This window comes from Arachis ipaensis, chromosome B10 (genome assembly GCF_059453495.1).
Source record: "Arachis ipaensis isolate K30076 ecotype BB chromosome B10, ASM5945349v1, whole genome shotgun sequence".
Taxonomy (NCBI): domain Eukaryota; kingdom Viridiplantae; phylum Streptophyta; class Magnoliopsida; order Fabales; family Fabaceae; genus Arachis; species Arachis ipaensis.
This window is the reverse complement of record NC_142435.1, coordinates 53,240,682-53,267,167: the sequence shown is the minus strand read 5'-3', so window position 1 is coordinate 53,267,167 and position 26,486 is coordinate 53,240,682. Positions and strand designations below refer to the sequence as shown.

General features: G+C 38.8%; 1 protein-coding gene and 2 non-coding genes across 3 annotated transcripts in view; 1 reads left to right on the top strand and 2 right to left on the bottom strand.

Moving 5' to 3' along the window:
- LOC148580057 (uncharacterized) overlaps positions 1-26,486 on the bottom strand; it is a 69,783-nt gene that overhangs the window by 35,503 nt on the left and 7,794 nt on the right. The gene's annotated exons all lie outside the window — the stretch shown is intronic.
- Positions 6,622-6,729, bottom strand: LOC148580059 (small nucleolar RNA R71). The gene has a single exon (XR_015896802.1). It is a non-coding gene; the product is annotated as a small nucleolar RNA R71 (small nucleolar RNA).
- Positions 16,803-16,910, top strand: LOC148580058 (small nucleolar RNA R71). The gene has a single exon (XR_015897400.1). It is a non-coding gene; the product is annotated as a small nucleolar RNA R71 (small nucleolar RNA).

The window sequence follows — 26,486 nt, the reverse complement described above, 5'->3', positions numbered from 1 at the left end:
AAGGCTTTGAGCACCACTATCTGGGAATAACTGAAAGAAAAATCAGAACCTAAAGAGAGTTCCCCACTTGTGGTGTTTTTGTGTCAAGTGAAGCTTGAGACAAAGCATTTAAAGTCACGGCCATGCTCAAGGTGTAAAGCACCAAAGAAAAGAGAATTAAAGAAAATTTGCTGTGTTCAAGGGTTAATTTGAAATAAAAAGATTAGAGAATTCATAATATTATCCAGATTCTAATTCCGAATGACAGTGATATTCCTCTTATTCAAAGGATAGTGAGATGCCAAAACTATTCAGGATTGTAGTGTATAAACCCCACTGTAAAGAGTGACAGGAGCTTGATTGGACAGTCACTTCTCATGCAAATTCACATCCTAAGACTATATTAGTTTTAGTTGCTTGAGGACAAGCAACAATTCAAGTTTGCTGCTGTGATGTGTGAGCATCTTTTCTATCTTTTCATAGTGAATTTGAATTCAAATTATTGAGTTTAATCAAGATTTAAATACCTTTTAGCCATTATGGATGGTACTTTGAGTTATATGCAATTCTACTTATTTCAGGTAGCATTCGGATGGATTTGATGGAGTTTCTGTAGAAAAAGATAAAAAAGTGAATGATGCTGTCAACCCTGACCTCCCTGCACTCTAACATGAATAACTCGAGTTACAAAGGTCCAATTGACGTGATTCTAGTGGCATTAGAAAGCTAACTTTCAGAGCTTTACAACTATATGTAATAGTCTACACTTCTTTTCCAACAATTCGGCCATGGTGGCGCCTAGCTTGGGAAATCCCAAGTTAAGCGCCAAAGGAAGACTTTACTATGAGTTGTGCGCTGCATGGGTGGCACCTAACTTGGTTTTTCCCAAGTTAGGCGCCAGGACGAGAGAAAGGCCTCCTAATGCACACTGCCAAGGTGGCGCCTAACTTGGAGTTTCTCAAGTTAGGCACCAGGACAACCATCAACAACCAATTCTATTAAGCCAAGCTCAAGTTAGGTGCCACCTCCATCAAGTTAGGCTCCAGCCTTAAGTTCTCAAGTGGTCCCCACATTTCATCAAGGCTTGCACGAGTGTTTTAATTAATTTTAATTAAAATTTTATTTTATTTTAAAAAAGAAAAAGATATTATTTAGTTTTAGAAAATATATTTTACATTAATTAGGATTAGATTTAAAAAGGAAAATAATCAGCCCTGTGGGCGTTTCTCTTCTCTCATACCTCATTCCGCACTTTATAGTTTTTAGAATCCTTGTTTTCTCTCTATACCATGAGCAACTAGACCTCCACTATTAAGGTTAGGAGCTCTGTTTATTCTATGGATTAATACTATTACTGTTCTATTTTAATTCATGTATTGATTTCAAATTCAAGAATTGTTTTCGTTCTTTATCTTATGAATCTGGGTGGAACGGAAGTATGACCCTTGTTCTAATTGAGTTCTTGTAAATCTTGGAAAAGCTCTTTGCTTGAACAATAGCTTGAAAATAATTTCTCCTAAATTTCTAATTATCTGGAGTTAACGGGATACGTGACATATAATCCTCTTATATTTGGGGTAATTAGGGTTTTTGTGGCACATAAACTATAATTGATCTTAACCCTCTAATTGGAATCAAGTGACCAAGGAATTGGCGGTTGATGAAGGTTAGAGGAGACTAAAAAGGTCTAAGGAATTAGGGTTTAGTCACATATAGTTTGCCTTGAATTTAATCTTGCATGATTAAAATAGTTGGTAAGAAAAGTTAATCTGAAAAATAAATATCTCTGAAGCCTTAACTGCTTTCTCCATATATTTCATAATCCAGTTGCTGCCTATTTTATGATTTTCTGAATTACTGTTTGATGCAATTGAATTCTCAAAACACCATTTTCTGTTTGTCTAACTAAGTGAATCACTTAATCATTGTTGCTTAGTCCATCAATCCTCGTGGGATCGACCCTCATTCACTTGAGGTACTACTTGGTACGACCCGGTGCACTTGCCTGTTAGTTTGTGGTTTATAAATCCCGCACCAGTACCTAGAAATCCCTAGGAAGCTGAAAGCCAACTCCTCTCATACAGAGGCATTGGAGAAGGAAGATGAACCTGTGGTACTAGCCAAGGAGTGTAGTGCCCTGGTTCAACAGAAGCTTCCTCAGAAGCTACCGAATCCTAGAAGCTTCCTGATTCCCTGTACTATAGGGACCATCACCTTTGAAAAGGCACTATGTGACCTTGGCTCAAGCATCAATCTGCTGCCTCTGTCTGTATAAAGAGGCTAGGAATTCTAGAGGTGCAGTGTGCCACAATCTCATTAGAGATGGATGATAAGACCCTAAAAAGGGCGTATGGCATGGTGGAGGATGTCCTAGTGAAGGTTGAAAATCATTACATCCATACTGAGTTTGTAATTCTAGACACAAGGGAGGACAGATATGAATCCATCATCCTTGGAAGGCCTTTTTTAGCCAATGCAAAGGCCATACTTGATGTGGGAAGAGATGAGCTAGTCTTAAGACTACATGAGGAATGTATCTTGTTCAGGATACCCAACCCTCAGTCTCTCTCTGACAGAGCTGGTACCTGATGAGCGGATAATTTATACACTTTTTGGCATTGTTTTTAGTATGTTTTTAGTAGAATCTAGTTACTTTTAGGGATGTTTTTATTAGTTTTTATGTTAAATTCACATTTCTGGACTTTACTATGAGTTAGTGTATTTTTCTATGATTTCAGGTATTTTCTGGCTGAAATTGAGGGACTTGAGCAAAAATCAGATTCAGAAGTTGAAGAAGGACTGCTGATGCTGTTGGATTCTGACCTCCCTGCACTCAAAGTCGATTTTCTGGAGCTACAAAACTCAAAACGGCGCACTTCCAATTGCATTGGAAGGTAGACATCCAGGGCTTTCCAGCAATATATAATAGTCCATACTTTGAACAAGTTTAGACGACGTAAAAGGGCGTTGAACGCCAGTTCTACGCTGCTGTCTGGAGTTAAACGCCAGAAACAAGTCACAAACCAGAGTTGAACGCCAGAAATACGTTACAACCTGGCGTTCAACTCTAGAAAGAGCCTTTGCACGTGTAACATTCAAGCTCAGCCCAAGCACACAACAAGTGGGCCCTGGAAGTGGATTTATGCATCAATTACTTACTTCTGTAAACCCTAGTAGCTAGTTTATTATAAATAGGACTTTTTACTATTGTATTAGAGATCTTTGGAACATCTTTGGACGTCTGGTTCTTAGATCAGGGGGGCTGGCCATTCGGCCATGCCTGGACCTTTCACTTATGTATTTTCAACGGTAGAGTTTCTACACTCCATAGATTAAGGTGTGGAGCTCTGCTGTTCCTCAAAGATTAATGCAAAGTACTACTATTTTTCTATTCAATTCAACTTATTTCGCTTCTATGATATTCATTCGCACTTCAACCTGAATGTGATGAACGTGACAATCATCATCATTCCTTATGAACGCGTGCCTGACAACCACTTCCGTTCTACCTTAGATTGAATGAGTATTTCTTAGATCTCTTAATCAGAATCTTCGTGGTGTAAGCTAGAATGATGGCAGCATTCATGAGAATCCGGAAAGTCTAAACCTTGTCTGTGGTATTCCGAGTAGGATTCAGGGATTGAATGACTGTGACGAGCTTCAAACTCACGAGTACTGGGCGTAGTGACAGACGCAAAAGGAGGGTGAATCCTATTCCAGTATGATCGAGAACCTCAGATGATTAGCCGTGCTGTGACAGAGCATTTGGACCATTTTCACAAGAGGATAGGATGCAGCCATTGGCAAGGGTGACGCCTCCAGACGATTAGCCATGCAGTGACAGCACATCGGACCATTTTCCAGAGAGGATCAAAAGTAGCCATTGACAACGGTGATGTCCTTAAATAAAGCCAGCCATAGAAAGGAGTAAGACTGATTGGATGAAGACAGCAGGAAAGCAGAGGTTTAGAGGGACGAAAGCATCTCCATGCATTTATCTGAAATTCTCACCAAGGATTTACATAAGTATTTCTATCCCTATTTTATTATTAATATTCGAAAACTCCATAACCATTCTATATCAGCCTGACTGAGATTTACAAGATGACCATAGCTTGCTTCATACCAACAATCTCCGTGGGATCGACCCTTACTCGCGTAAGGTTTATTACTTGGACGACCCAGTGCACTTGCTGGTTAGTTGTGTGAAGTTGTGATAAAAAGTTGAGATTACAATTGAGCGTACCATGTTGATGTCGCCATTGATGATCACAATTTCGTGCACCAAGTTTTTGGTACCGTTGCCGGGGATTATTCGAGTTTGGACAACTGACGGTTCATCTTGTTGCTCAGATTAGGTAATTTTCTTTTTGTTTTATCTTCAAAAAAAAAATTTTTCAAAAATCTTTCAAAAATTTCTCACCCGTTTTCGAAAAAAAAAATGTTTTCAAAAATATATTTTTTCAGAATTTTTAAGAATGAATTCTAGTGTTTCATGAAGCATGTTGAAGCCTGGCTGGCTGTAAAGCCATGTCTAATTCTTCTGGATAGGGCATGTTAGACGTGTCATGTCTGAGTTACATACTAAAGCTTGGCTGGCTATTAAGCCATGCCTGACCCTTTGATTGGAGCTTTAGACTAAAGAGCATAAGATTCCTAGAATTCATATTAAAAATTTTGGAATCCTTATTTTTTTCTTTTTCAAATTAATTTTCGAAAATACCAAAAAAAATTTAGAAAATCATAAAAACCAAAAATATTTTGTGTTTCTTGTTTGAGTCTTGAGTCAGATTTTAAGTTTGGTGTCAATTGCTTATTCATCTTGCATTTTTTGAAAAATTCATGCATTCATAGTGTTCTTCATGATCTTCAAGTTGTTCTTGGTAAGTCTTCTTGTTTGATCTTGATGTTTTCATGTTATGTTTCTTTTCTTGTTTTTCATATGCAATCTTGCATCCATAGAGTCTAAGCATGAAAGATTTCTAAGTTTGGTGTCTTGCATGTTTTCTTTGCATATAAAAATTTTCAAAAATAAGTTCTTGATGATTCATCTTGACATTCAAAGTGTTCTTGGTGTTCATCTTGACATTCATAGTGTTCTTGCATTCATCACATACTTTGATCCAAAATTTTCATGCATTGAGTCTTTTTTAGTGTTTTTCTTTCTCATCATAAAAATTCAAAAAATCAAAAAAAATACCTTTCCCTTTTTCTCTCTTAAAATTTCGAAAATTAGATTTGACTTTTTCAAAAATTTTTAAAATCTAGTTGTTTCTTATGAGTCAAATCAAATTTTCAATTTAAAAATCTTATCTTTTTCAAAATCTTTTTCATTTTTCTTAGTTAATTTCGAAAATTTTAAAAATATTTTTCAAAAATCTTTTTCTTATCTCTACCTCCTAATTTTCGAAAATAACATCATCAATTAATGTTTTGATTCAAAAATTTCAAGTTTGTTACTTGCTTGTTAAGAAAGATTCAAACTTTGAGTTCTAGAATCACATCTTGTGATTTCTTGTGAATCAAGTCATTAATTATGATTTTAAAAATCAAATCTTTTTCAAAAACTAATTTAAATCATATCTTTTCAAAAATATCTTCTTATCTTATCTTTTTCAAAACTTTGATTTCAAAATATCTTTTCTAACTTCCTAACTTCTAATCTTTTCAAAAATTTGTTTCAACTAACTAACTAACTTTTTGTTTGTTTCTTATCTTTTTCAAAACTACCTAACTAACTCTCTCTTTCTAATTTTCGAAAATATCCTCCCTCTTTTTCAAAAATTCTTTTTAATTAACTAATTATTTTAATTTTTTATTTTAATTTTCAAAAATTACTAACCTTTTTCAAAAACTATTTTCGAAAATCACTAACCCTTTTTCAAAAATAATTTTCGAAAATCCTTCTCCCTCATCTCCTTCTAATTATTTATTCATCTACTAACACTTCTCTTCATCTCACATCACTGCTCCTATCCTTACCCTTGTGTTTGGATTCTTCATTCTTCTTCACCCCTATTCATTTTCTTCTTCTACTAACAATAAGGAACCTCTTTATTGTGACATAGAGGATTCATCTTCTTTTCTTGTTCTCTTCTCTTTCTTATGAGCAGGAACAAGAAAAAAGGCATTCTTGTTGAAGCTAATCCAGAACCTGAAAGGACTCTGAAGAGGAAACTAAGAGAAGCTAAATTACAACAATCCAGAGACAACCTTATTGAAAATTTCGAACAAGTAAAGGAGATGGCAGCCAAACCCAACAACAATAATGCAAGGAGAATGCTTGGTGACTTTACTGCACCTAATTCCAATTTACATGGAAGAAGCATCTCCATTCCTGCCATTGGAGCAAACAACTTTGAGCTGAAACCTCAGCTAGTTTCTCTGATGCAGCAGAACTGCAAGTTTCATGGACTTCCATCTGAAGATCCTTTTCAGTTCTTAACTGAATTCTTGCAGATATGTGATACTGTTAAGACTAATGGAGTAGATCCTGAAGTCTACAGGCTCATGCTTTTCCCTTTTGCTATAAGAGACAGAGCTAGAGTGTGGTTGGACTCTCAACCCAGAGATAGCCTGAACTATTGGGACAAGCTGGTCACAGCTTTCTTAGCCAAGTTCTTTCCTCCTCAAAAGCTGAGCAAGCTTAGAGTGGATGTTCAAACCTTCAGACAGAAAGAAGGTGAATCCCTCTATGAAGCTTGGGAAAGATACAAGCAACTGACCAAAAAGTGTCCTTCTGACATGCTTTCAGAATGGACCATCCTGGATATATTCTATGATGGTCTATCTGAATTGGCTAAGATGTCATTGGATACTTCTGCAGGTGGATCCATTCACCTAAAGAAAATGCCTGCAGAAGCTAAAGAACTCATTCACATGGTTGCTAATAACCAGTTCATGTACACTTCTGAGAGGAATCCTGTGAGTAATGGGACGCCTATGAAGAAAGGAGTTCTTGAAATTGATACTCTGAATGCCATATTGGCTCAGAACAAAATATTGACTCAGCAAGTCAATATGATTTCTCAGAGTTTGAATGGAATGCAAGCTGCATCCAATAGTACTCAAGAGGCATCTTCTGAAGAAGAAGCTTATGATCCTGAAAACCCTGCAATAGCAGAGGTAAATTATATGGGTGAACCTTATGGAAACACCTATAACCCATCATGGAGAAATCATCCAAATTTCTCATGGAAGGATCAAAAGCCTCAACAAGGCTTTAATAATGGTGGAAGAAATAGGTTTAACAATAGTAAACCTTTTCCATCATCCACTCAGCAACAGACAGAGAACTCTGAACAAAATACCTCTAATTTAGCAAACTTAGTCTCTGATCTATCTAAGGCCACTGTGAGTTTCATGAATGAAACAAGGTCATCCATTAGAAATTTGGAGGCACAAGTGGGCCAGCTGAGTAAAAGGATCACTGAAATCCCTCCTAGTACTCTCCCAAGCAATACAGAAGAAAATCCAAAAGGAGAGTGCAAGGCCATTGAATTAATCACCATGGCCGAACCTGTGAAGGAAGGAGAGGACGTGAATCCCAAGGAGGAAGACCTCCTGGGACGTCCAGTGATCAATAAGGAGTTTCCCTCTGAGGTACCAAAGGAATCTGAGACTCATCTAGAGACCATAGAGATTCCATTAAACCTCCTTATGCCATTCATGAGCTCTGATGAGTATTCCTCTTCTGAAGAGAATGAGGATGTTATTGAAGAGCAAGCTGCCAAGTTTCTTGTTGCAATCATAAAGCTAAATGCCGAATTATTTGGTATTGAGACTTGGGAAGATGAAACTCCCTTGTTCACCAATGATCTAAGTGATCTGGATCAACTAAAATTGCCTCAGAAGAAACAGGATCCTAGAAAGTTCTTAATATCTTGTACCATAGGCACCATGACCTTTGAGAAGGCTCTGTGTGACCTTGGTTCAGGGATAAACCTCATGCCCCCTCTCTGTAATAGAGAAACTGGGAATCTTTGGGGTGCAAGCCACTAAAATCTCATTAGAGATGGCAGACAATTCAAGAAAATAGGCTTATGGACAAGTAGAGGACGTGTTAGTAAAGGTTGAAGGCCTTTACATCCCTGCTGATTTCATAGTCCTAGATACTGGGAAGGATGAGGATGAATTCATCATCCTTGGAAGACCCTTCCTAGCCACAGCAAGAGCTGTGATTGATGTGGACAGAGGAGAATTGATCCTTCAATTAAATGAGGACAACCTTGTGTTTAAAACTCAAGGATCTCTCTCTGTACCGATGGAGAGGAAGCATAGTAAGCTTCTCTCATTGCAGAGTCAACCAGAGCCCCACAGTCAAACTCTAAGTTTGGTGTTGGGAGGCCACAACCAAACTCTAAGTTTGGTGTTGAACTCCCATATCCAAACTCTAAGTTTGGTGTTGGAGAGTCTCAACAATGCTCTGAACATCTGTGAGGCTCCATGAGAGCCCACTATCAAGCTATTGACATTAAAGAAGCGCTTGTTGGGAGGCAACCCAATTTTTATCTAATTTCTATTTTTGTTGTTTTTCATGTTTTATTAGGTTCATGATCATGTGTAGTCACAAAATAAATATAAAAATTGAAAACGAAATCAAAAACAGCAGAAGAAAAAATCACACCCTGGAGGAAGACCTTACTGGCGTTTAAACGCCAGTAAGATGCATCTGGCTGGCATTCAACGCCAGAACAGAGCATGGTTCTGGCTCTGACGCCAAAAATGGGCAGCATCTGGGTGTTTGAATGCCAGAATTGCACCCTGGAGAAAAGCTGGTGCTGAACGCCCAGAACAAGCATGGTTCTGGCGTTCAATGCCAGAAATGGGCAACAAATGGGCGTTCAACGCCCAGAACAAGCACCAATCTGGCTCTAAACGCCCAGAGTTGTGTGCAAGGGAATTTTGCATGCCTAATTGGGTGCAAGGTTGTAAATCCTTGAACAGCTCAGGATCTGTGGACCCCACAGGATCCCCACCTACCTCCACTCACTTCTTCTCACCCCCTCTTTCACACAATTCCATAAACACTCTTCCCCAAAACTTTTCACCAATCACCTCAATCTCTCTTCCCTATCACCACTTCACCACTCACATCCACCCACTCTTCCCCATAAACCTACCTCATTAACACCACCTACCTTCAAAATTTAAAATCAATTTCCCACCCAAACCTACCCTATATGGCCGAAACCTTACCCCCCTCCCTTCCCTATATATAGCCCTCCATTCTTCTTCAAATTCACACAACAAAACCCTCTCTTCCCCTTCTTGACCGAAACACATCTCCCTCTCCATCTCCTCCATTTCTTCTTCTTCTTCATCTATTCTTTCTTTTCTTGCTCGAGGGCGAGCAAAATTCTAACTTTGGTGTGGTAAAAGCATAAGCTTTTTGTTTTTCCATTACCATTGATGGCACCTAAGACCGGAGAATCCTCTAGAAAAGGAAAAGGGAAGACAAAAGCTTCCACCTCCGAGTCATGGGAGATGGAAAGATTCATCTCCAAAGCTCATCAAGACCACTTCTATGATGTTGTGGCCAAGAAGAAGGTGATCCCTGAGGTCCCTTTCAAGCTCAAGAAGAATGAGTATCCGGAGATCCGACATGAAATCCAAAGAAGAGGTTGGGAAGTTCTAACAAAACCCATCCAACAAGTCGGCATCCTAATGGTTCAAGAGTTCTATGCCAATGCATGGATCGCTAGGAACCATGATCAAAGTAAGAACCCGGACCCAAAGAATTATCTCACCATGGTTCGGGGGAAATACTTAGATTTTAGTCCGGAAAATGTAAGGTTGGTGTTTAACTTGCCTATGATGCAAGGAGATACACGCCCCTACACTAGAAGGGTCAACTTTAATCAAAGGTTGGACCAAATCCTCATGGACATATGTGTGGAAGGAGCTCAATTGAAGATTGACTCCAAAGGCAAGCCGGTTCAACTAAGAAGACTGGACCTCAAGCCTGTGGCTAGAGGATGGTTGGAGTTCATCCAACGCTCCATCATCCACACTAGCAACCGATCTGAAGTTCCTGTGGATCGGGCCATCATGATTCATAGCATCATGATTGGAGAGAAAGTAGAAGTTCATGAAGTCATCTCTCTTGAACTCTATAAAATGGCCGAAAAGTCCTCCCCCATGGCAAGGCTAGCTTTTCCTCATCTTATTTGCCATTGGTGCGCAGAAATTGTGATTACACTTTGAGTATGTAAAATTCATCGCTCTTTCTTTCCCTGGTAATGGCGCCAAAAATATGATGCCAATACCATGGTTCACAACTTCGCACAACTAACCAGCAAGTGCACTGGGTCGTCCAAGTAATACCTTACGTGAGTAAGGGTCGAATCCCACGGAGATTGTTGGTATGAAGCAAGCTATGGTCACCTTGTAAATCTCAGTTAGGCGGATATAAAATAGTAATGGGGTTTTCGAAAATAATTAATAAAATAATGATAGAAATACTTATGTAAATCATTGGTGAGAATTTCAGATAAGCGAATAGAGATGCTTTCGTTCCTCTGAACCTCTGCTTTCCTGCTACCTTCATCCAATTAGTCTTACTCCTTTCCATGGCTGGCTTTATGTAATGCATCACCATTGTCAATGGCTACTTTCGGTCTTCTCTCGGGAAAATGATCCAAATGCCCTGTCACGGCACGGCTAATCGTCTGGAGGCATCACCCTTGTCAATGGTTACATCCTATCCTCTCAGTGAATATGGTCAACGCACCCTGTCATGGCACGGCTATTCATCTGTCGGTTCTCGATCATGCTGGAATAGGATTTACTATCCTTTTGCGAATGTCACTACGCCCAGCAATTGCGAGTTTGAAGCTCGTCACAGTCATTCAATCATTGAATCCTACTCGGAATACCACAGACAAGGTTTAGACTTTTCGGATTCTCTTTAATGCCGCCATCATTCTAGCTTGCACCACGAAGATCCCAATATCTCGGACTCGGTCCCCTGTATTAGTAATCTAAGAGATACTCATTCAGTCTAATGTAGAACGGAAGTGGTTGTCAGGCACGCGTTCATAGGGAATGATGATGATTGTCACGTTCATCACATTCAGGTTGAAGTGCGAATGAATATCTTAGAAGTGGAATAAGTTGAATTGAATAGAAAACAGTAGTACTTTGCATTAATCCTTGAGGAACAGCAGAGCTCCGCACCTTAATCTATGGAGTGCAGAAATTCTACCGTTAAAAATACATAAGTGATAATGGAGTTCATTGGTCTCGGCCCCAGAGGAGAACCGGAGTAACCAAGACTACGAATACAATGATAAAAAGTTCTATTTATAATAAACTAGTCACTAGGGTTTACAGAAGTAAGTAATTGATGCATAAATCCACTTCCGGGCCCCACTTGGTGTGTTCTTGGGCTGAGCTTGAGTGTTACACGTGTAGAGGTCATTCCTGGAGTTGAACGCCAGTTTTTGTGCCAGTTTGGGCGTTGAACTCCACTTTGCAACTTGTTTCTGGCGCTGGACGCCAGAATTGGGCAGAGAGCTGGCGTTGAACGCCAGTTTGCATCCTCTAAACTTAAACAAAGTATGGACTATTATATATTTCTGAAAAGCTCGGGATGTCTACTTTCTAACGCAATTGGAAGCGTGCCATTTCGAGTTCTGTAGCTTTAGAAAATCCACTTTGAGTTCAGGGAGGTCAGAATCCAACAGCATCAGCAGTCCTTCTTCAACCTCTGAATCTGATTTTTGCTCAAGTCCCTCAATTTCAGCCAGAAAATACCTGAAATCACAGAAAAACACACAAACCCATAGTAAAGTCCAGAAATGTGAATTTAACATAAAAACTAATGAAAACATCCCTAAAAGTAACTAGATTCTACTAAAAACATACTAAAAACAATGCCAAAAAGTGTATAAATTATCCGCTCATCACAACACCAAACTTAAATTGTTGCTTGTCCCCAAGCAACTGAAAATCATGTAGGATAAAAAGAAGAGAATATACTATAAATTCCAAACTATCAATGAAACATAGCTCCAATCAGATGAGCGGGACTTGTAGCTTTTTGCCTCTTGAATAGTTTTGGCATCTCACTCTATCCATTGAAGTTCAGAATGATTGGCATCTATAGGAACTCAGAGTTCATATAGTGTTATTGATTCTCCTAGTTCAATATGATGATTCTTGAACACAACTTCTTTATGAGTCTTGGCCGTGGCCCTAAGCACTTTGTTTTCCAGTATTACCACCGGATACATAAATGCCACAGACACATAATTGGGTGAACCTTTTCAGATTGTGACTCAGCTTTGCTAAAGTCCCCAATTAGAGGTGTCCAGGGTTCTTAAGCACACTCTTTTTTTTTTTGCTTTGGACCTTCACTTTAACCGCTCAGTCTCAAGTTTTCACTTGACACCTACACGCCACAAGCACATGGTTAGGGACAGCTTGGTTTAGCCGCTTAGACCAGGATTTTATTCCTTTAGGCCCTCCTATCCACTGATGCTCAAAGCCTTGGGATCCTTTTTAATTACCCTTGCCTTTTGGTTTTAAGGGTTATTGGCTTTTTGCTCTTGCCTCTTGGTTTTAAGAGCTTTGGCTTTTTCTGCTTGCTTTTTCTTTTTCTTTCTATTTTTTTTCGCCTATTATTTTTTTTCTGCAGGCTTTGTTCTTTGCTGCTTTTTCTTGCTTCAAGAATCATTTTTGTGATTTTTCAGATTATCAAATAACATGTCTCCTAGTCATCATTCTTTCAAGAGCCAACATATTTAACATTCTTAAACAACAACTTCAAAAGACATATGCACTGTTCAAGCATACATTCAGAAAACAAGAAGCATTGTCACCACATCAATATTATTAAACTAAGTTCAAGGATAAATTCGAAACTCATGTACTTCTTGTTCTTTTGAATTAAAACATTTTTCATTTAAGAGAGGTGATGGATTCATAGGACATTCATAACTTTAAGACATAGTTACTAACTACTAATGATCATGTAATGAAGACACAAACATAGATAAGCACATAACATAGAAAATGAAAAATAGAAGAAATAAGAACAAGGAATGAATCCACCTTAGTGATGGTGGTGTTTCCTTCTTGAGGAACCAATGATGTCCTTGAGCTCTTCCATGTCTCTTCCTTGTCTTTGTTGCTCCTCCCTCATTGCTTTTTGATCTTCTCTTATTTCATGAAGGAAGATGGAGTGCTCTTGATGTTCCACCCTTAGTTGTCCCATATTGGAACTCAATTCTCCTAGGGAGGTGTTGATTTGCTCCCAATAGTTTTGCGGAGGAAAGTGCATTTGAGGCATCTCCGAGATCTCATGGTGATGAGCTTCATACGCCTCTTGAGCTCCATGAATGGGCTCTCTTGCTTGCTCCATCTTTTTCTTAGTGATGGGCTTGTCCTCTTTAATGAGGATATCTCCCTCTATGTCAATCCCAGCCAAATTGCATAGGTGGCAAATGAGGTGAGAAAAGGCTAACCTTGCCATAGTGGAGGACTTGTCAGCCACCTTGTAGAGTTCTTGAGGTATAATCTCATGAACTTCCACCTCTTCTCCAATCATGATGCTATGGATCATGATGGCCCGGTCTATAGTAACTCCAGACCGGTTGCTAGTGGGAATAATTGAGCATTGAATGAACTCCAACCATCCTCTAGCTACAGGCTTAAGGTCCAGTCTTCTTAGTTGAACCGGTTTGCCTTTTGAGTCAATCTTCCATTGAGCTCCTTCTACACATATGTTCATGAGGACTTGGTCCAACCTTTGATCAAAGTTGACTCTCCTTGTGTAGGGGCGTGCGTTCTCTTCCATGTTTGGCAAGTTGAACGCCCACCTCACATTTTCCGGACTAAAATCTAAGTATTTCCCCCGAACCATTGTAACATAGTTCTTTGGATCCGGGTTCTTACTTTGATCATGGTTCTTGGTGATCCATGCATTGGCATAGAACTCTTGAACCATTAGGATGCCGACTTGTTGGATGGGATTTGTTAAAACTTCCCAACCTCTTCTTTGAATTTCATGTCGGATCTCCGGATACTTATTTCTTTTGAGTTTGAAAGGGACCTCGGGGATCACCTTCTTCTTGGCCACAACATCATAGAAGTGGTCTTGATGGGCTTTGGAGATGAAACTTTCTATCTCTCATGACTCGGAGGTGGTAGCTTTTGTCTTCCCTTTCCCTTTTCTGGAGGATTCTCCGGTCTTAGGTGCCATCAATGGTAATGGAAAAACAAAAAGCTTATGCTTTTACCACACCAAACTTAGAATTTTGCTCGCCCTCGAGCAAGAGAAGAAAGAATAGATGAAGAATAAGAAAAAATAGAGGAGAGGGAGAAGGGGTTGTGTTTCGGCCAAGAAGAGAAGAGTGGGTTGTGTTGTGTGAAAATGAGGAAGAATGGAAGGCTTTATATAGGGGAGGGAGGGGGGTTAAGTTTCGGCCATATAGGGTGGGTTTGGGTGGGAAATTGATTTTGAATTTGGAAGGTAGGTGGAGTTTATGAGGTAGGTTTATGGGGAAGAGTGGATGGATGTGAGTGGTGAGGAGATGATGGAGAAGAGTGTTTATGGGATTTTGTGAAAAAGGAGTGAGAGGAAGTGAGTGGAGGTAGGTGGGGATCCTGTGAGGTCCACAGATCCTGAGGTGTTCAAGGATTTACAACCTTGCACCAAATTAGGCATGTAAAATGCCCTTGCAAACAACTCTGGGCGTTCAGCGCCAGGTTGGTGCCCATTTTGGGCGTTCAACGCCCATTTGTTGCCCATTTCTGGCGTTGAACGCCAGAACCATGCTTGTTCTGGGCGTTCAGCGCCAGCTCCTCTCCAGGGTGCAATTCTGGCGTTCAGCGCCCAGATGATGCCCATTTTGGGCGTTCAGCGCCCAGATACTGCCCATTTTGGGAGTTCAGCGCCAGAACCATGCTCTGTTCTAGCGTTGAACGCCAGGCAGATGCTTCCTCCAGGGTGTGATTTTTCTTCTGCTGTTTTTGATTCTGTTTTCAATTTTTATATTTATTTTGTGACTCTACATGATCATGAACCTATAAAGACATATAACTAAGAAAAATATAGTTAGATAAAAATTGGGTTGCCTCCCAACAAGCGCTTCTTTAATGTCAGTAGCTTGACAGTGGGCTCTCATGGAGCCTCACAGATGTGCAGAGCATTGTTGAGACTCTCCAACACCAAACTTAGAGTTTGGATATGGGAGTTCAACACCAAACTTAGAGTTTGGTTGTGGCCTCCCAACACCAAACTTAGAGTTTGACTGTGGGGGCTTTGGTTGACTCTGCAATGAGAGAAGCTTACTATGCTTTCTCTCCATGGATGCAGAGAGAGATCCTTGAGTTGTAAATACAAGGTTGTCCTTATTTAATTGAAGGATCAATTCTCCTCTGTCCACATCAATCACAGCTCTTGCTGTGGCTAGGAAAGGTCTTCCTAGGATGATGGATTCATCCTCTTCCTTTCCAGTATCCAGGACTATGAAATCAGTAGGGATGTAAAGGCCTTCAACCTTCACTAACACGTCCTCTACTTGTCCATAAGCCTGTTTTCTTGAATTGTCTGCCATCTCTAATGAGATTTTAGCAGCATGCACCCCATAGATTCCCAGTTTCTCTATTACAGAGAGGGACATGAGGTTTATCCCTGAACCAAGGTCACACAGAGCCTTAAAGATCATGGTGCCTATGGTACAAGGTATTATGAACTTTCCAGGATCCTGTCTCTTCTGAGGCAATGTCAGTTGATCCAGATCACTTAGTTCATTGGTGAACAAGGGAGGTTCATCTTCCCAAGTCTCAATACCAAATAATTTGTTATTTAGCTTCATGATTGCACCAAGGAACTTGGCAGCTTGCTCTTCAGTAACATCCTCATTCTCTTCAGAAGAGGAATACTCATCAGAACTCATGAATGGAATAAGGAGGTTCAATGGAATATCTGTGGTCTCTAGATGAGCCTCAGAGTCCTTTGGTTCCTCAGAGGGAAGCTCCTTATTGATCACTGGACTTCCCAGGAGGTCTTCCTCCTTGGGATTCACGTCCTCTCCTTCCCTTATAGGTTTGGCCATGGTGCTTATGTCAATGGCCTTGCACTCTCCTTTTGGATTCTCTTCTGTGTTGATTGGGAGAGTACTAGGAGGGATTTCAGTGATCCTTTTACTCAGCTGGCCCACTTGTGCTTCCAAATTTCTAATGGAAGACCTTGTTTCATTCATGAAACTTACAGTGGCCTTGGATAGATCAGAGACTAAGTTTGCTAAGCTAGATGGATTCTGCTCAGAATTCTCTGTCTGTTGCTGAGTGGATGATGGAAAAGGCTTGCTATTGCTAAACTTGTTTCTTCCACCATTATTAAAGCCTTGTTGAGGCTTTTGATCCTTCCATGAGAAATTTGGATGATTTCTCCATGATGGATTATAGGTGTTTCCATAAGGTTCACCCATGTAATTTACCTCTGCTATTGCAGGGTTCTCAGGATCATAAGCTTCTTCTTCATAAGAAGTCTCTAGAGTACTGTTGGATGCAGCTTGCATTCCATTCAGACTCTGGGAAATCATTTTGACTTGCTGAGTCAATATTTTATTCTGAGCCAATATGGCATTCAGAGTATCAATTTCAAGAACTCCCTTCTTCATAGGCGTCCCATTACTCACAGGATTCCTCTCAGAAGTGTACATGAACTGGTTATTAGCAACCATGTCAATGAGTTCTTGAGCTTCTGCAGGTGTTTTCTTTAGGTGAATGGATCCACCTGCAGAAGTATCCAATGACATCTTTGCCAATTCAGACAAACCATCATAGAAGATATCCAGGATGGTCCATTCTGAAAGCATGTCAGTAGGACACTTTTTGGTCAGTCCTTTGTATCTCTCCCAAACTTCATAGAGGGATTCACCTTCTTTCTGTCTGAAGGTCTGAACGTCCACTCTTAGTTTACTAGGCTTTTGAGGAGGAAAGAACTTGGCTAAGAAAGCCTTGACCAGCTTATCCCAAGAGTTCACGCTATCCTTAGGTTGAGAGTCCAACCATACTCTAGCTTTGTCTCTTATAGCAAAAGGGAAAAGCATGAGCTTGTAGACTTCAGGATCTACTCCGTTAGTCTTAACAGTATCACAGATCTGCAAGAATTCAGTTAAGAACTAAAAAGGATCTTCAGATGGAAGTCCATGAAACTTGCAGTTCTGCTGCATCAGAGAAACTAGCTGAGGTTTCAGCTCAAAATTGTTTGCTCAAATGGTAGGAATGGAGATGCTTCTTCCATGTAAATTGGAATTAGGTGCAGTAAAGTCACCAAGCATCCTCCTTGCATTATTGTTGTTGGGTTCGGCTGCCATCTCCTTTACTTGTTCGAAATTTTCAATAAGGTTGTCTCTGAATTGTTGTAATTTAGCTTCTCTTAGTTTCCTCTTCAGAGTCATTTCAGGTTCTGGATCAGCTTCAACAAGAATGCCTTTTTTCTTGTTCCTGCTCATAAGAAAGAGAAGAAAACAAGAAAAGAAGAGGAATCCTCTATGTCACAGTAAAAAGGTTCCTTATTGTTAGTAGAAGAAGCGAAAAATTCGAACACAGATGGAAGAGGGGGTTCGAATTTGGTGAGTGATGTGAGGAAGAGATGTTAGTAGATGAATAAATAAATAGAATAGGATGAGAGAGAAGGAGAATTTTCGAAAATTATTTTTGAAAAAGAGTTAGTGATTTTCGAAAATAGTTTTTTTTTTTTTTGAAAAATGTTAATAATTTTCGAAAATTAAGATTTAAAAATTGAAATAATTAGTTAATTAAAAAGAAATTTTGAAAAAAGGGGGGAGATATTTTCGAAAATTAGAGAGAGAGAGTTAGTTAGGTAGTTTTGAAAAAGATAAGAAACAAACAAAAAGTTAGTTAGTTGGTTGAAACAAATTTTGAAAAGATAAAGAGTTCGGAAGTTAGAGAAGATATTTTGAAATCAAGTTTTTGAAAAAGATATGATAAGAAGATATTTTGAAAAGATATGATTGAAATTAGTTTTTTGAAAAAGATTTGATTTTTTTAAAATCACAATTAATGACTTGATTCACAAGAAATCACAAGATATGATTCTAGAACTCAAAGTTTGATTCTTTCTTAACAATTAAGTAACAAACTTGAAATTTTTGAATCAAAACATTAATTGATTATGTTATTTTCGAAAATTTGATATAAAAATAAGAAAAAGATTTTTGAAAAATATGTTTGGAATTTTCGAAAATAACTAAGAAATTTGAAAAAGATTTGACTTTTGAAAAAGATTTTGAAAAAGGTGAGATTTTTAAATTGAAAATTTGATTTGACTCCTAAAAACAACTAGATTTTAAAATTTTTTTAAAAAGTCAAATCTAATTTTCGAAATTTTGAGAGAGAAAAAGGGAAAGATATTTTTTTGATTTTTGAATTTTTAATGAAGAGAGAGAAAAACAAGAAAAATGATGCAATGCATGAAAGTTATGGATCAAAACAATGAATGCATGCAAGAATGCTATGAATGTCAAGATGAACACCAAGAACACTATGAAGATCATGATGAACATCAAGAACACATTTTTGAAAAATTTTTTAATGCAAAGAAAACATGCAAATGCAAAGATCAAACAAGAAGACTTACCAAGAACAACTTGAAGATCATGAAGAACACTATGAATGCATGATTTTTTCGAAAAATGCAAGATGCACATGCAATTGACACCAAACTTATAACATGACTCAAGACTCAAACAAGAAACACAAAAATATTTTTGATTTTTATGATTTTATGATTTTTTTTGTATCTTTTTTTTTTCGAAAAAAAACATTTTGAAAAAGAAAAATAAGGATTCCAAAATTTTTAATATGAATTCCAGGAATCTTGCCATGTTAGTCTAAAGCTCCAATCAAAGGGTCAGGCATGGCTTAATAGCCAGCCAAGCTTTAGTATGTAACTCAGACATGACACATCTAACATGCCCTACAGTCGTGGCTTTACAGCCAACCAGGCTTCAACATGCTTTATGAAACACTAGAATTCATTCTTAAAAATTCTGAAGAAAAATATATTTTTTTTGAAAACATTTTTATATTTTTTTTTTCGAAAACAAAGGAGAAAAATTTTTGAAAGATTTTTGAAAAATTTTTGAAAACAAAACAAAAAGAAAATTACCTAATCTGAGCAACAAGATGAACCGTCATTTGTCCAAACTCGAACAATCCCCGGCAACGGCACCAAAAACTTGGTGCGCAGAAATTGTGATTACACTTTGATTATGTAAAATTCATCGCTCTTTCTTTCCCTGGTAATGGCGCCAAAAACATGATGCCAATACCATGGTTCACAACTTCGCACAACTAACCAGCAAGTGCACTGGGTCGTCCAAGTAATACCTTACGTGAGTAAGGGTCGAATCCCACGGAGATTGTTGGTACAAAGCAAGCTATGGTCACCTTGTAAATCTCAGTCAGGCGGATATAAAATAGTAATGGGGTTTTCGAAAATAATTAATAAAATAATGATAGAAATACTTATGTAAATCGTTGGTGAGAATTTCAGATAAGCGAATAGAGATGCTTTCCTTCCTCTGAACCTCTGCTTTCCTGCTACCTTCATCCAATTAGTCTTACTCCTTTCCATGGCTGGCTTTATGTAATGCATCACCATTGTCAATGGCTACTTTCGGTCTTCTCTCGGGAAAATGATCCAAATGCCCTGTCACGGCATGGCTAATCGTCTGGAGGCATCACCCTTGTCAATGGTTACATCCTATCCTTTCAGTGAATATGGTCAACGCACCCTGTCACGGCACGGCTATTCATCTGTCGGTTCTCGATCATGCTGGAATAGGATTTACTATCCTTTTGCTTCTGTCACTATGCCCAGCAATCGCGAGTTTGAAGCTCGTCACAGTCATTCAATCATTGAATCCTACTCGGAATACCACAGACAAGGTTTAGACTTTCCGGATTCTCTTGTATGCCGCCATCATTCTAGCTTGCACCACGAAGATCCCAATATCTCGGACTCGGTCCCCTGTATTAGTAATCTAAGAGATACTCATTCAGTCTAATGTAGAACGGAAGTGGTTGTCAGGCACGTGTTCATAGGGAATGATGATGATTGTCACGTTCATCACATTCAGGTTGAAGTGTGAATGAATATCTTAGAAGTGGAATAAGTTGAATTGAATAGAAAACAGTAGTACTTTGCATTAATCCTTGAGGAACAGCAGAGCTCCGCACCTTAATCTATGGAGTGCAGAAACTCTACTGTTGAAAATACATAAGTGATAATGGAGTTCATTGGTCTCGGCCCCAGAGGGGAACCGGAGTAACCAAGACTAAGAATACAATGATAAAAAGTTCTATTTATAATAAACTAGTCACTAGGGTTTACAGAAGTAAGTAATTGATGCATAAATCCACTTCCGGGCCCCACTTGGTGTGTGCTTGGGCTGAGCTTGAGTGTTACACGTGTAGAGGTCATTCCTGGAGTTGAACGCCAGTTTTTGTGCCAGTTTGGGCGTTGAACTCCACTTTGCAACTTGTTTCTAGCGCTGGACGCCAGAATTGGGCAGAGAGCTGGCGTTGAACGCCAGTTTGCATCATCTAAACTTGGGCAAAGTATGGACTATTATATATTTCTGGAAAGCCCTGGATGTCTACTTTTCAACGCAATTGGAAGCGCGCCATTGCGAGTTCTTTAGCTCCAGAAAATTCACTTTGAGTGCAGGGAGGTCAGAATCTAACAACATTAGCAGTCCTTCTTCAACCTCTGAATCTGATTTTTGCTCAAGTCCCTCAATTTCAGCCAGAAAATACCTGAAATCACAGAAAAACACACAAACTCATAGTAAAGTCCAGAAATGTGAATTTAACATAAAAACTAATGAAAACATCCCTAAAAGTAACTAGATTCTACTAAAAACATACTAAAAACAATGCCAAAAAGCGTATAAATTATCCGCTCATCAGCCATCTATGTTACTCAGCTGGAGCTTTCATAGAAGGAGACATTTCCATTGAGGAAGAGAAGCCCATCACTAAGAAAAGGATGGAGCAAGCAAGAGAGCCCATTCATGGAGCTCAAGAGGATCAGGAAGCTCATCACCATGAGATCCCGGAGATGCCTCAAATGCATTTTCCTCCACAAAACTATTTGGAGCAAATCAACGCCTCCCTAGGAGAATTAAGTTCCAACATGGGACAACTAAGGGTGGAACATCAAGAGCACTCCATCATCCTTCATGAAATTAGAGAAGATCAAAAAGCAATGAGGGAGGAGCAACAAAGACAAGGAAGAGACATAGAAGAGCTCAAGGACATCATTGGTTCCTCAAGAAGGAAACGCCACCATCACTAAGGTGGACTCATTCCTTGTTCTTATATTCTCTGTTTTTCGTTTTCTATGATAAGTGCTTATCTAAGTTTGTGTCTTATTACATGATCATTATTATTTAGTAACTATGCCTTAAAGTAGTGAATATGAATCCATCACTTCTCTTAAATGAAAACTATTTTAATTCAAAAGAACGAGAAGTACATGAGTTTCGAATTTATCCTTGAACTTAGTTTAATTATATTGATGTGGTGACAATGCTTCTTGTTTTCTGAATGAATGCTTGAACAACGCATATGTCTTTTGAAGTTGTTGTTTAAGAATGTTAAATATGTTGGCTCTTGAAAGAATGATGACAAGGAGACATGTTATTTGATAATCTGAAAAATCATAAAAATGATTCTTGAAGCAAGAAAAAGCAGTAAAGAACAAAGCTTGCAGAAAAAAAAAGAGAAAAAAAATAGCGAAAAAAAATAGAAAGAAAAAGAAAAAGCAAGCAGAAAAAGCCAAAAGCTCTTAAAACCAAGAGGCAAGAGCAAAAAGCCATTAACCCTTAAAACCAAAAGGCAAGGGTAAATAAAAAGGATCCCAAGGCTTTGAGCATCAGTGGATAGGAGGGCCTAAAAGAATAAAATCCTGGCCTAAGCGGCTAAACCAAGCTGTCCCTAACCATGTGCTTGTGGCGTGAAGGTGTCAAGTGAAAACTTGAGACTGAGCGGTTAAAGTCAAGGTCCAAAGCAAAAAAAAAGAGTGTGCTTAAGAACCCTGGACACCTCTAATTAGGGACTTTATCAAAGCTGAGTCACAATCTGAAAAGGTTCACCCAATTATGTGTCTGTGGCATTTTTGTATCCGGTGGTAATACTGGAAAACAAAGTTCTTAGGGCCACGGCCAAGACTCATAAAATAGTTGTGTTCAAGAATCATCATACTGAACTAGGAGAATCAATAACACTATCTGAACTCTGAGTTCCTATAGATGCCAATCATTCTAAACTTCAATGGATAAAGTGAGATGCCAAAACTATTCAAGAGGCAAAAAGCTACAAGTCCCGCTCATTTAATTGGAGCTATGTTTCATTGATAGTTTGGAATTTATAGTATATTCTCTTCTTTTTATCCTATTTGATTTTCAGTTGCTTGGGGACAAGCAACAATTTAAGTTTGGTGTTGTGATGAGCGGATAATTTATACGCTTTTTGGCATTGTTTTTAGTAGAATCTAGTTACATTTAGGGATGTTTTATTAGTTTTTATGTTAAATTCACATTTCTGGAATTTACTATGAGTTTGTGTGTTTTTTTGTGATTTCAGGTATTTTCTGGCTGAAATTGAGGGACTTGAGCAAAAATCAGATTCAGAAGTTGAAGAAGGATTGCTGATGCTGTTGGATTCTGACCTTCCTGCACTCAAAGTGGATTTTCTAGAGCTAAAGAACTCAAAATGGCGCGCTTCCAATTGCGTTGGAAGGTAGACATCCAGGGCTTTCCAGAAATATATAATAGTTCATACTTTGAACGAGTTTAGATGACGTAAAAGGCCGTTGAACGCCAGTTCTACGCTGCTGTCTGGAGTTAAACGCCAGAAATAAGTCACAAACCAGAGTTGAACGCCAGAAATACGTTACAACCTGGCGTTCAACTCCAGAAAGAGCCTCTGCACGTGTAACATTCAAGCTCAGCCCAAGCACACACCAAGTGGGCCCCGGAAGTGGATTTATGCATCAATTACTTACTTCTGTAAACCCTAGTAGCTAGTTTATTATAAATAGGACTTTTTACTATTGTATTAGAGATCTTTGGAACATCTTTGGTCGTCTGGTTCTTAGATCAGAGGGGCTGGCCATTCGGCCATGCCTGGACCTTTCACTTATGTATTTTCAACGGTAGAGTTTCTACACTCCATAGATTAAGGTGTGGAGCTCTGCTGTTCCTCAAAGATTAATGCAAAGTACTACTATTTTTCTATTCAATTCAACTTATTCCGCTTCTAAGATATTCATTCGCACTTCAACCTGAATGTGATGAACGTGACAATCATCATCATTCCTTATGAATGCGTGCCTGACAACCACTTCCGTTCTACCTTAGATTGAATGAGTATCTCTTAGATCTCTTAATCAGAATCTTCATGGTGTAAGCTAGAATGATGGCGGCATTCATGAGAATCCGGAAAGTCTAAACCTTGTCTGTGGTATTCCGAGTAGGATTCAGGGATTGAATGACTGTGACGAGCTTCAAACTCGCGAGTACTGGGCGTAGTGACAGATGTAAAAGGAGGGTGAATCCTATTCCAGTATGATCGAGAACCTCAGATGATTAGCCGTTATGTGACAGAGCATTTGGACCATTTTCACAAGAGGATAGGATGCAGCCATTGGCAAGGGTGACGCCTCCACATGATTAGCCATGCAGTGACAGCGCATCGGACCATTTTTCAGAGAGGATCAAAAGTAGCCATTGACAATGGTGATGTCCTTAAATAAAGCCAGCCATAGAAAGGAGTAAGACTGATTGGATGAAGACAACAGGAAAGCAGAGGTTTAGAGGGATGAAAGCATCTCCATGCATTTTTCTGAAATTCTTACCAAGGAATTACATAAGTATTTCTATCCCTATATTATTATTAATATTCGAAAACTCCATAACCATTCTATATCAGCCTGACTGAGATTTACAAGATGACCATAGCTTGCTTCATACCAACAATCTCCGTGGGATCGACCCTTACTCGCGTAAGGTTTATTACTTGGACGACCCAGTGCACTTGCTGGTTAGTTGTGCGAAGTTGTGATAAAAAGTTGAGATTACAATTGAGCATACCATGTTGATGGTGCCATTGATGATCACAATTTCGTGCACCAGTACCATAGTGCAGCACATTGTGTTTTAGCCTTCACTCTCAGTGCAGAGCTTTACAGAGCCCCCAGACACCAATTCTAAGTTTGGTGTTAGACAACCATCATCAAGCACTGAGAAAGAAGGTACTAAGAACAAGGTACCTACAGGCTGAAGGGACAAAAAAATCCCTACTGAAGGACTCTCATCTGGCATGAGAGTTGTCTTCACCAAAAGTCCAGTCCTTCCATACACAGTGAGTAGAATCCTGTCTCTAGAGCATGTGGAGCTTATCCATGAGAGCACAGGACATAAATTTACTATAAGGGGTGAAATTTTGAGCCCTTATCTATCTTCGTAATGGAGCTGTCCATTAAGTTAATGACGGTAAAGAAGCGCTTGTTGGGAGACAACCCAACCATAGTTAGAGTAATGTTGTTTTTGTTATTCTCATTTGATTTGTTTTAGTTTATTCTCTTTCATTTTTCTCTTACTTTTTGATGTTTGTGATCATGTGCAGCACTTAGAACAGTGACAAAAACACTCAGAACTAAAAAACAGAACAAGCTGGGGAGAATCTCCTCTGGGCGTTGAAGTGGCGAAAATTGGCGAGTTAAGAATTGTTATAAGATATGCGTTGCAAGTATAGTTCTCAACCAACCAGAAATCTGCCTATCAATTTAGAAGGGTTGTCACAAAAATTAAAATTAAAATACTGGGAGTATGAATCCCAGGTCGTCTCCCAACGAGTTGCAGAAAGCTGTGCTGTTTTATTAATCAGATGTTTTCAAAAAATGGTTTGAGTTGAATAATAAGAAATTAAATTAGAGAATTTATGTAATTTTAAATGAAAGCCTTGGCTGGGAGTAGATTAGTTGGAATCCCTATTCTTGTTGGAGTACTCTCAAGATTAATTGATAATCGAGGGTTATTCTGTTTAGTTATCCCTTACTAGGTAAGGGAAAGTCAAACAAGTTGGAATGCTATTTCTATTCACAAGTCCCAATCCGCTTACTTGGAAGGATTGGTGTCAGTGACCAGAGAGCAATCCAACAATAAACCTAATTACAATTTTTCTTTTAAGCATTCCAACTCAAGGTCTTCCTTTTAATCAACTCCCATCCAAGTTATGGAACTACTCGCTCATTGTGAATGTAGAACTCATAACATAGGAAAAGGAATTAAAGAAAGACATGATAAATAACAATCAAAGAAATTAATTAAAAATAAAAGTAATTTCTGTATTAATAAATTCTAAAATAACCCAATAGTAAAATTGAGTAAATTAAGGACATGGAAGAGTAAGAGACAAGAAAAGAGAACGAACTAGAATGACGAAGTCTTGCTGAGGCAATAACTCTTCTCAATATCCCAATGCAAAAACAATAATAATTGAAATCCTAAGAACTATGAATGTGTAGAGAGAAAAACCTAGAGAAGGAGTAAAACTAGATCTAAAAACTAAAACTGTGTAGAATGAATTGTTCTCCCTCATTTCTGCATGTTCCCTGGCTCTAGTCTGCTTTTCTGGGCCGAAAACTGGGTCAAAACAGGGCCCAAAATCGCCCCCAGTGAATTCTGCAGATTATGCAGATCGCACATGTCACGCGATTGCGTCATTCATGCGGACACGTCATTCAGCGTTTGCTTTGCCGCGCGTGCGCGTCGTCCACGCCTTCGCGTCACTGATGCAGTTTCCAATCCGCGCGGTCGCGTGAGGCTTGCGTCCGCGTCACTGCAATTTTCTCTATATCGCGCGGTTACGTGAGCCATGCGTCCGCGTCACTTCTCGCTGGTCATCTCCTCAATTTCTTGTGTTCCTTCCATTTTTGCAAGCTTCCTTTCCAATCTCCAACCCATTCATGCCATATAAAGCCTGAAACACTTAACACACGAATCACGGCATCGAAAGGAATAAAGGAGAATTAAAATACATAATTAAAAGTCTCTAAGAAGCAAGTTTTCAACCATAAAGCATTTTTAGGAAGGAATTATAAATGCATGCTTATTTAATGAATAAGTGCATAAAGAGTTGATAAAACCACACAATTAAACACAATATAAACCATAAATTAATGGTTTATCAACCTCTCCACACTTAAACATTAGCGTTTCCTCATGCTTAGTTGGAGGAGATAAAATAAATGAGTAGGAACATGTAAAACTCATGCAATGCAATGCAACCTATATATGTGAATGCAACTATATGATTATTGTCCTCTTGATCAAAAGTAAATAAGCTCTTCAAAACAATTACAAATCAAATTCTACTAATTCAATTCTTATACAGTAAGAACAGATAAAAGTGCAAGAAGATAGCTCATGAAAGCAGGGAACACAGAAATTCAAGCATTA